The following is a 6,586-nucleotide window of genomic DNA, read 5'->3' on the forward strand; positions in this document are numbered from 1 at the left end:
ATCCTGGCTAACACAGTGAAACACCATCTCTACTAAAAATACACAAAAAAATTAGCCGGGCGCAGTGGCGGGCACCTGTAGTCCCAGCTACTCGGGAGGCTGAGGCAGGAGAATGGTGTGAACCCGGGAGGTGGAGCTTGCAGTGAGTCAAGATCGTGCCACTGCACTCCAGCCTGGGTGACAGAGCGAGACTCCATCTCAAAAAAAAAAAAAAAAAAGAAAATGTGGATTGAGGTTGGCGGCTCCTCAGAAAGTTAAACATTGAACTGCCATATCACCCAGCAATTCCACTCCTGGGTATATACCCAAAAGAACTGAGAACAGACAAAAGCTTATACATGAATGTTCATAGCAGCACTGTTTGCAAAAGGTAGCAACAGCCCTGTGATGTGATGATGATGATGATGATGATGATGATGATGATGAGGTGTCATCCACAGTTCCTAGCTTGTAACTCCCATAACCATTGTTAGTCTTTTGTTATAACGATGGGGTGCTTTAGGCCTCAGAAGCAGGCCTCAGGAAACAAAATCTCTCTTGCTGACCTTCTCCTGCCCAAGTCAGTTCTCTAATCTGATTGTGAGTCCTAACACCCTCATTCCCGAGGGAGTCCTGCCCCACACCTTGGAGGAAGGAATGCTGCACAGAGAGGCCAGGACAGGCCTTGATGGGTTTAGATCAGTCTCTTTTTGGCCAATCTCATGTCGACACAGTTGTCCATGCTTCAATCATGGGCAGCCAATGGAGTCTCCATAAAAAACTCAAGAAGGATGGGTTTGGAGCTTCTGGAGAGCTGGACACATGGAGGCTGACGAGAAGGCGAAGAAGAATCCACCATGTACCGGGATCCCAGTCTGCGAGGACAGATGAGCCTCTGCTTCTTGGGACCCTTCCACACCTTGCCCTGTCTATCTCTTTATCTGCTGTTTATCTGTATCCTCTAGAATATCCTTCTTAATAAATTGGTAAATGTAAGGAAGTGTTTCCCTGAGTTCTGTGAGCAAATTAATTGAACCCAAAGAGGAGGTCCTGAGAACTCCAACTGGAAGCTGGTTGGTCAGAAGTTCCAGAGACCCTGACTTGCAACTGGTGTCTGGGGGTGGTGTGGGGGCTGGTCTGAGCCCTCAACCTGTGGGATCTGACACTGTCTCCAGGTAGATGATGTCGGAATTGAATTGGAGGACACCCAGCTGGTGACCACTGGTAGGTGTGTGGCGAAAACCTCCATACCTTTGGTCACAGAAGTCTTCTTCTGTGTTGATGACTGTGGTGGTGGTATGAGAGCAGAGGAAACACAGTTTGATAGAGATTTTTCCTACATAAACCCAAATGTGCATCAGTGGATGAATGAATAAACAAAATGTAGTACATCCATTCAATGAAATATTATTCAGCAATAAAAAGGAATAAAGTATTAGCACATGTTACAACAAGATGAACCTTGAACCTTGAAACATGATGCTAAGTGAAAGGTGGCAGACAACAGGCTACATATTGTATAACTACATTTATATGAAATAGCCAGAAGAGGCAAAGCCACGGAGACGGAAACCAGTTAGAGGCTGCCAAGGGCTGCAGGGAGTGGGGGCGTGGAGGGACTGCTTAGAGGGCATAGGGTCTCCTTTTGGGGTGATGAAAATATTCCGGAACTAGGTAGAGGTGATGGTTGTATAACATTGTGAATGTACTAAATGTGACTCATGATATATTTTATGTTATGTGTATTTTACCACAATATATTTTTTTAACTGTGGATTGACCTAAATGAAAAATTAGAATTTGCCTTCAAACCATGTTTTCTCTCCTCACCTCAAGTTTAGCCAAAATAATTTTAAGCATAATAAGAGATTTCTTGTGCTGATCCTGGAGACAGAGCGGAGAAAGGCCTGGGAAGGAGACGGAGTAGATGCTTGGGGTCAGTGACTTCTTTCTTGTTTGAACTTCACCACACTCTGGAAATCCAACTAGAGCCAGAATTCTTTCCTTATTTTTTAAAGAAAAGGAAACACCGTACAGATGGAGGCAGGGCATCTGCCTCTGAGGGTGCGCCAAGCCAAAGGACAGCTGCCGAGGGAGGCTGGCTGCACTGGGGAGGGATATTTTTTTCCCTCCCCATCTTCTGTTACAGGATTTAATGGCTCAGCAAACTGTGGAATTCGGGGACTTTCATCTCGTTTCATCTGTTCCAAGCCATCATTGCAGGCAAATGGCCTTTATCAAATTACTTTCCTTCATTTTTCATTTAGACTCTTGTCTTCTGCTCTTAGAGAAACCTGTCAGTAAATGCAAGACTTGATCTATGGAATGAACAAACATGTTCCCTGTGCTACCTGTGCCTTCGCAGGCCCTGCACAAAGTGGGACAGGCCACTTCTGTCCAGGAGGTGAATCAGCCCAGAAAACATCCCCTCCCATCCAGGCCCCTGGTCAGCTGGGCAGTGCAGGGTTTTAGGTCAAAGCCAACCAGGAAAGCGGGTCCTGGGAGGTTGCAGGCAGCCCTGGCTCAGCTGGGATTAGGAGACTCTCGTTCATTGGCTGCCCTGCCCCTGCAGAAGCCAGGCAGGACTTGAAGAAATCAGTGAGTCACTTTTCCTCTCAATGGCATTCCCTATGAGAGTGGGGGTGATCCAGGTTCTAACAAGTGCACTTCAAGGGAAAATAGAGTGGAAGTGGGGTGCAGTGCAGTAACTTGGTGAGAACATTTTTCTGGGTGCAGCAAGGAGTGCCTGAGAATATTGTGAGGCTAATGCAATGTTCTCTCATGTTTGGTAACAGGATGTGGTAGGAGGAACACAGCCTTGCACCAAGCACAGACAGGTGCTTTTCAAAGTGATAGTAAATGCATTAAGTGCTTCATGAGAAACTCTAGAGTCACAGAGACAGGCCATCCTCCATCTGGATGCCACTAGTACATAAATGCATGCTCTCTGGCTCACACTGAGGACAACAGCTACTGACTGGGGCATCAGGAGCTCATGACTGCAGCTGTTTACTCTGCATTTCAGTTCCTTCAAGAAGTAAATCCCCCTGCTGATGTCAAACCACACAGGGAATCCCTTTCAAAATCTTGCTTTAGGAAATGCTACTTCTGTTTTTGTCAGAGTCGAATGGACACTTTTACCACAGTCCCCTATAAGGTGAGGCTATGATTTCAGCAACCAGGCAAGTCCAGGAGTGGTGAGGTGGTGCTTCCTGGCATACTGAGTCCTTTCTGGGTCTGCAGCTGGTGAGGAATGGGGCAAAACCATTTGTATTTGGAAAATAAAACCTTTCTCTTGTCATGAACCAACTGGGTCACATCTGAGTGTTGTCAGCAGCCAGCATGTCCTGAGACCTCACCCAACCCTGCTGTCTGCCTCTCCACAGCACTGAACTGACCTGGCTCCCAGGCCTGGGGGCGTGATCCACACTCACCCTGCTTGTATCTCCAACAGGACTGCCACCACCCTCCCAGCCTGGGCTGCCCCTCCCCCATGGCACTCTCCTCATGCTGCCAACACCCATTCTTCCCCTCCCTGGCCACATTCTCTTTGTAGTGACTCACGGAGCGCCCAGGGTGGAAGGGGCACTGGCCAGAGAAGGACACATGCGGTGAGGATGACCCGGGCCCAAGCTCGTGGATGCTGGTGCTCTGTAGGAAGCACCTGCTGCATGGTGGAGGGTCACTGACCCTGGGTGGCTGGGGTGGGCTTCCCAGAGGAGGTGACACACAGACTGATACCGCAAGAATAAGTGGGACTCCTGCAGGAGCTGTTTTGGCTTTGCTCTCTCACTCCTTAAATATTGCTTCATCTTCAGCCCCTTTCATTTTATACATTATTTCACAGTGGCATCACTCATGCCTGTGGTTTCAATGACAATGACCCAGTCAGTGTCCCCTCTCTTAGCATGAGGTCCATACATGTCTTTTCAGCCACTTCCTAGACAAATCCCCGGAATGCTCTGCAGACAGCTGAGTCTTCACATGGCCAGAGCTGAGATCATCCTCTTGGCCCCCTCCCTCAAAGTGCTTCCCTCCTCCCATCAAGCCTGTGCAGTGAGAGGTGTCGTCTTCTCGGTCACTGGGGCCAGAGAGCCGGCAGGCAGCCCCGCTCCCGCTCCTTCTCCACTGCTGACGGTCTCTGAGTTCTACTGATTGCACTTTTTGTCTGTGTCCCCTGCCGAGGCCTCAGCCCAGACCCTTTTCTCTCCTTCCTGGTTACTGCCATAGCCCGGACTGGCTTCTCTGCCTTGGGTCTGCCCCAGCACAGGGGCAGACTGTGTGACGTCCTCCACACAGTCATCAGAGAGATCTTTTAAGGGCTCAAAAAGACCCTGAGGCTCCCCTGCCAATAGTTCTGCCATCGTCCCCAGAGCTTTTGAGGACCCTCCACCACCGGTGCCAACCCCAGCTGAGCTGGGTGCTCGTCTGCAGGCCTCTGCTCCATCTCAGCCCGAGCATGAGGCTCTGCTGTGCTGCTTCCAGCAGCAGGGACAGGGCTGATGAGCCTGGCCCTTGCAAGCATCTTCCTGTGCCAAATACAATTCCACAGACGGAGGATTTAAAATCCAAGTGGAGGTGACAGGAAAGAAAGGAAAACCTCCAGGTATCAGAAGATAGGAGGGGGTGCGAAGCCAGTATGGGAGGAAGGTCAGGCTGGGGCTTAGCTCTGGGAGGTGCCAGACTGAACAGGAGTCATGCCCAGGTCCACATGCAAGGGAACAAGGACCGAGGCCCTGCATGTGGCAGGGCCTTCCGCAGGCTGCCCCGTCTGTGAACAGGACACCAGAAGAAGTCTGCCTTCCAGCCTGGCAAAGTGGCAAGGAACCTCTGGGTGGGAAAACAAATCAACAAACAAATTTTCAGTAAAAAACAGAAAGCTCACACTTTCCTTTCTCTTGACGTCTTGAAAAAAGCAAATCCATTGCAGCTCACCAAAGGCAAAGAGAAAACCTTAAGAATACCCAGAGAGAAAAGACACGTTACTTGCAAAAGAACATCTAATGCAGGGAGATAATGAAAATACAGACGCTTCAAAGGGCTGAAGGAAAAAAACCGTCCACCTAGAATTCTATCCCCAAACTGTCATCTGAGAGCAGGGGCAAAACAAAGCCTTTCTCAGACAGGCTGGACGAGGTCGCTCACGCCTGTAATCTTAGCACTTTGGGAGGCCAAGGTGGGAGGACCACTTTAAGCCAGAAGTTTGAGACCAGTGTGGGTAACATAATGACACCCCATCTCTAAGAAAAAAAAAAATTAAATAAGAAAAGACTTTTTCAGACAACAAGTGCTCTGAGAGCTGGCCTATCTTGGCTGTCTTGTAAAGAATTGCGGCGGGACACCTCATTAGGAAAGAGACTGAATCTAGAAGGAAAGAGCAGAGCATGAGGCACAATGAGGAGCAAATAAACAGGTCACCATATAAGCAAACCCAAATACACGTTCACTATACGAAACAATAAAAATGACTCATCTGGGGGGGTTAAAACACTGTTGAACTAAAATCCTGGATAACAGCAACATGAAAGGTGGGGTGGTGGTCCCAGGAAAGCATTCAAAGGACCATGTCTCATTTGGGAGGAGGGTAGGGAGACTGATGAACTTGAGGCTCCCTTCAGGCAAGCACAGATGCAAAAAAATAATAATAATGGGAAACAGATACAGTAGACTGTGATGTACAACTCTCAGAGCAGTAGAAGGGAGGGTATAAAACAAATCTGATCCATCAGATAGAAGGCAGGAAAGGGGAACAAGAGTAGCAAAGAAGAAACATGGGAACAAGAAGGCACAAACTAATAATGGAATAAATACATTTAAATATATAAATGAGCACAATAAACCTAGATGTGCAAACCTCTGGCTAAAAGGGATTTCTCAGATTTAATTTAAAAATGCAGTTATATGCTACTTGTAACAGATGTCATTTAAATCATGATGACAGTTTAGGTAGGGAATATGATATATAAATCAAATACTAATCAAAAGAAAGCTGGCGAAAAGCATTGCTGGAGAAAAAGCTCATTAGAGACCGGGTGTGGTGGCTCATGCCTGTAATCCCAGCACTTTGAGAGGGTGAGGTGGGAGGGTCACTTGAGCCCAGGAGTTTGAGGCTGTAATGGGCTATGATTGTGCTACTGCACTCCAGGCTGAGCAACAGAGTGAGACCCTGTCTCAGGAAAATAAAAAAAAAGCTCATTAGATAATTGTTTTGTTTATTTATTAAGGAACAGTTTACCAAGAAGATGCTCTTATATAGATGATTTACAAAGATAAAATAACAAGTCCACAATCATAGTAAAAGTAAAAATAGGCTGGGTGTGGTAGCTCATTCCTATAATCCCAGCAATTTGGGAGGCTGAGGCAGATATGGACTGCTTGAGCCCACAAGTTCAAGACCCACTTGGGTAACAGAGTGAGACCCTGTCTTTACAAAAAATAAAAAATAAACTAGCCAGGTATGGTGGCAGACGCCTATAGTCCCAGCTACTCGGGAGGCTGAGGCGGGAAGATTGTTTGAGCCTGGGAGGTTGAGGCTGCAGTGAGCTGTGATTGTGCCACTGCACTCCAATCTGGGTGACAGAGTGAGACCCTATCTCAAAAAAACTCC

The 6,586-nt window shown here is 47.7% G+C and overlaps 1 protein-coding gene across 6 annotated transcripts in view; it reads right to left on the bottom strand.

Moving 5' to 3' along the window:
• The window catches only part of MYO1D (myosin ID), a 377,108-nt gene that overhangs the window by 8,191 nt on the left and 362,331 nt on the right, over nucleotides 1-6,586 (bottom strand).

This window comes from Pongo abelii, chromosome 19 (assembly GCF_028885655.2).
Source record: "Pongo abelii isolate AG06213 chromosome 19, NHGRI_mPonAbe1-v2.0_pri, whole genome shotgun sequence".
Lineage (NCBI taxonomy): Eukaryota > Metazoa > Chordata > Mammalia > Primates > Hominidae > Pongo > Pongo abelii.